This window comes from Clupea harengus, chromosome 11 (genome assembly GCF_900700415.2).
Source record: "Clupea harengus chromosome 11, Ch_v2.0.2, whole genome shotgun sequence".
Taxonomy (NCBI): Eukaryota; Metazoa; Chordata; class Actinopteri; order Clupeiformes; family Clupeidae; genus Clupea; species Clupea harengus.
This window is the reverse complement of record NC_045162.1, coordinates 21,130,529-21,135,528: the sequence shown is the minus strand read 5'-3', so window position 1 is coordinate 21,135,528 and position 5,000 is coordinate 21,130,529. Positions and strand designations below refer to the sequence as shown.

General features: G+C 48.6%; 1 long non-coding RNA gene across 1 annotated transcript in view; it reads right to left on the bottom strand.

Moving 5' to 3' along the window:
* The window catches only part of LOC116222402, a 74,661-nt gene that overhangs the window by 44,414 nt on the left and 25,247 nt on the right, over positions 1-5,000 (bottom strand). Inside the window, exon 3 of the long non-coding RNA XR_004164628.2 lies at positions 3,401-3,492. This is a non-coding gene — a long non-coding RNA (uncharacterized LOC116222402). The remainder of the gene's footprint in view (positions 1-3,400; positions 3,493-5,000) is intronic.

Below are 5,000 nucleotides of genomic sequence, written 5' to 3'. Positions count from 1 at the left end.
CAATGGCGAACTAGAAGATACATTCACGCTCTTTCTCTCTCTCTCTCTCTCTCTCTCTCTCTCTCTCTCACACACACACACACACACACACACACACACACACACACACACACATGCACACACACACACACACAATATAAAGCATATATCTACTGCATATATTTCATAAAAAAGACACATTCACACACACACTGCCAAAAACACACAATAACACGCATACACACACACACACACAAACACATTTATATATATATATATACAGCACAGGGTCGATTGTCCATGACTCCAGATGGCACCAGGGCTGGAGTGGCTGTCGCAGAGAGAGCCACGCGCCCCGGATCAGTGAAGTCTGGAGGAGACGGACCTCCCAGGAGCCCCCTGGACCCCGGCCCAAACAGGAGCTTAGAACCCAGGCACGCCGGCCCACAGAAGCCTGCTCGCTCTCCAACACCAGAACATGTGCAAATCACCTCACAGGGAGGCCCGCTGAGAGCTCTGCCCTTAGATTCACACACAGCCAAGGAAGCCAGTTAGAGGAAGGACAGCTAATGGGAACACCAGGTTGTTCTGTTGACAGTTGGCCTCCTTCGCTAACGGATGTCTCTGGAGGAAGCATGTGCAGAGGAGAGAAGACAGCTCTCCAAAGCTTTACGGATGTTACGTGTAGATGATCTTACCTAAGTCTCCCTCGCATTACACACACAAACACACACACATACACATACACACACACGTGTGTGTATGCACACAGACCAAACGACCTCTAAAGCTGGCTGAAGCAGCTTTAAGAGCTACCTGTGGCTCAAATTCCAGTCTCCTCGGGGAGCCATGATGGAGTGGGTGAACTTACCACATACCAAGGCCTCTCTATTCTACATGGATTACAGTCAAACACAAATATACACACACACTCACACACACACTCACACATACACACTCACACAGTAACATACACGTGCACAAACACACATAAACACATCTGCCAACACCCATCCTCATGGACTACAGTCTCTCACCACCTGCCCCCACAACACACACACACACACACACACACACACACACTGCATGTGAATTTGTGAGTTTGTGTGTTTATGTGATGGGGCAGGGTGAAGCCCTGAAGTTAATGGGCATAAATGCTGTGAGATAATGGCTGTCACCGCAGGGTTACAAATGCACTTGATTGGCAGGGAAGAGTCTCATGGTATTTATGATTGACAGGTGAGTGACAGAATTCACGATCCACGTAACTGCAGAGAAGCTAAAGACATCAGTAGACATGCTGTGCGATGATCTTACACACAAACACACACACACACACACACACACACACACAAACAAACACAGAGAGAGAGAGAGAAATCCACAGTACGTTCTCCAGTTCTAGTGAGGGAGCTGATGGTGCCACACAAGGCCTGTCACCTCTTAATTAAAGCCTTTTTCTGTACCACTTCAGTGAGATGATGTAAGACTCGTCATTGTCTGCTTCATACACCTTCACACAGACACACCTCCTTGTTTGGGTAAGTCTGTCTTGTGTTTGTTTGTATGTCTACTTGTGTTAGGTCAGAGCAGAGAAAACCTGTAGTTTGTTACTTACACCGAACAGGGATCGACTACCACAGTGACCTAACTGACACAAGTTCATCTAGGTCAGCCGCCACACGAGCACCGCACATGGGCACGTGAAAGAAGAAAAAAAAAACATCTGTGTGGTGAAAGTTATTGCAGGAATACATCAGTCAGCAAGCTGGCTGGCTTTGATCATTTCGCAAACTACATTTAGACAAAAGCTCTGTAATGGTTACAGTGTGTGATGTCTCAGGAGAGGGCGTTTGATGGGTCTATTCCATCACGTGAAACCAAACCTCTTGAAAATAGCCCCCATACCACACACACACACACATGCACACACACACACACACACACACACACACACACACACACACACACACACACACACACACACACACAGTCACACTGTACAGGCTTCTGTGTGGAAAACAGGCTTTGGTGAATTAGCTGAGGCTACATCCTGCTTCTTATGATGGAACTCATTGAAAAGAGGGGGGGGGGATAAATTGCTAACGCATGTGGACTCCTTTAGTGAGGTCATCAATCAGGGACATTATCGGAGCCACACAACCCCACGCACAGCGACTGCTTCAAACGAGGAGGCCGCCGAGGCGATTATCTCCGTGAGCTTGGCCTCACACTTTAAAGGCACCACGGCGTCTTTCATGCCGACCGCAAGTGTTTCAGCCAGGGAGACGTCCGCCCAAGAAACGCAGCAAGAAATCAAAGCAACAAATGAAGAATTGTCACAGCGGACATGACAGTAGACCACACAAACGCTCCAGCTGCATCCCTCACAGTGGATCAATGGGGGAAAATCAGAGTCAGCTGTTACAAGGGCAGTTTCCTAGGCAGACAGCAAAAAGGGTTAAGAGAGCTAATCAAGAAGAATGTTAAATGTCGCCAACAAAGCTGATAAGATCAAATAAGAGAAGAGAAGAGAAGAGAATAATGCTTTAGAAGCACAATTACTTTATATTGAACACTACATTTCATTAACATGGTTCAGTTCAGGAGCACCATTACTTTATATTGAACACTACATTTCATTAACATGGTTCAGTTCAGTAGTGCTGTAACACTTCAACACTTCACTCCATTCATCGGATAGGTGCTCTACACTAAGATCCTTCATCAAGTAATGAATGGTTTACATACATATCACCAGAGGACATGTGACATGTCTGCTGAACTAGTCTATGGTTTACAAACATATCAGCAGAGGACATGTGACATCACATACATATCAGCAGAGGACACGTGACATCACATACATATCAGCAGAGGACACGTGACATCACATACATATCACCAGAGGACACGTGACATCACAAACATATCAGCAGAGGACACGTGACATCACATACATATCAGCAGAGGACACGTGACATCACATACATATCACCAGGGGACACATGACATAACATACATATCACCAGAGGACACGTGACATTACATACATATCACCAGGGGACACGTGACATGTCTGCTGAGCTAGTCTACCCTCGGAGGCTGTGTTTGAGGGGGCTGTTTCACTAGCGCCCCATCCTGCCTCTGGCTCTGCCAGGCAGGGCGTATGATATACACACGCCGCGGGTTTGGCCCCCGCTCCCATCCGATGCTACATGAGTCAAAGCGACCTTGGTTCCAAAATATCCCCCTCCTTAAACATTTGAGCTGCCCAGAGACGTAAATCCAGCACCGTAGCCCACCCAGACCTCACCTTGCCTGGCCTATGTGGCTATAGCATTAACTGGGATTTATTTGCCATCCCTGGATTTACATTGGGAAAACAGAGAGGTGAGGCGTCAGCGGAAATTCTGCTCACCTCAGTTGCGCGTATCCCGGGGCATGTGGTCAGCAAGACGACACCACCCACCATACCTGCACCTCCTCCTGACCTCTCACACAGAAGAGAAGCTGGGGGGGAGAGAGAGAGAGAGAGAGACAGAAAGACAGACAGAGAGAGAGAGAGACAGAGAGACAGAGAGAGAGAGAGAGAGAGAGAGTGTTATGACCTAACCTTGGCCGGCCCCACTGACCCAAATCAACCACCTTCAGAAGGAAAAGGGACACACAGCACAGGGAACATATACAGCCGTAACAGAGAGAGAGAGAGAGAGTGGAAGGGAGAGAGGGAGAGAAAGAATCAAAAGGCAGAAAGGGGGGTGGGGAGACAGAGACAGACAGTCAGAGGGGGAGAGTCAGAGGGGGGGGGGTGGAGATGAGAGGAAAGAGTGGAGGAGGGAGAGTGAGTAGAGGGCAGAGGGAGTGATGAGTGGAGAGGGCAGGAGAGGGTGCATAATCACTCCCTTTCTTTAAAATGACCACAGTCAGTCGACAACCAAAAGGCCCAGAAAGCCCCAATGCCTGCTGCCAAGTTGGGCTTAAACCAAACAGGCAGCACTTGAAGCGGCTTCCAAAGGACTAACTCATGCGCTCACACACACACACACACACACACACACACACACACACACACACACACACACACACACACACACACACACACTCCAGCCTGACCCCAGTGCCACACCAGCACCAGCACTGGGGACGGGCGAGGAGGAGGAAATGAAAAAAAGAAATCCCTTCTGCCATTTGATTAAAAGCCCCCCATTAAGTCAGCCTTGAACATTCCCTGCATGCTTAGCTGCTCTTGTACACTGGGTGGGTGGAGGTGGGTGGAGGCGGGCAGTGTGGGGGGGGGGGGGGGGGGGGGTGCTTGACCAGTTGACCAGACCTTTTCTTCGGGGTTGAAACCTGTGAGTTTGTTTGAAGTCCCAGCCCAAGGAAAATAGCTTGAGTGTGCGTGTGTATGTGTGGCATCTGTGTATGTGTGTGTGTGTGTGTGTGTGTGTGTGAATGCACCGTGTGTGTGGCATATATGTGTGTATGTGTGTGTGTGTGTGTGTGTGTGTGTGTGTGTGTGTGTGTGTGTGTGTGTGTGTGTGAATGTGCCGTGTGTGTGGCATATGTGTGTGTGTGTGTGTGTGGCATATGTGTGTGTGTGTGTGGCTTGTGTGTTCTGTTACTTTCCTTGTTCCATTCTCCCCTCTGAGTAGCTGGCCACCCAGCATGATGGAGCTGGAAACTTTAACAGAGTTTATAATGCACGCCTGGATTACAGGCCCAGGAAGAGGTGTGTGTGTGTGTGTGTGTGTGTGTGTGTGTGTGTGTGTGTGTGTGTGTAAGCGTGCGTGCGTGCGTGTGTGTGTGTGTGCGTGTGTGTGTGTGTGGGGGTGTGTGTGGGTGTGAGTGTGTGTGAGGAGGGTTGGGGTCTGTTCAGCTGTAACTAATTAAAAAGATTCAACCTGAGGCCGCCTACTGCCTGGGAGGGGATAAGGCTACTTTGATTCTATTCTATTCTATTCTATTCTATTCTACCTATTTATCTGTCTGTGAATTTGCCTTTTTTTACTGAAGATTTA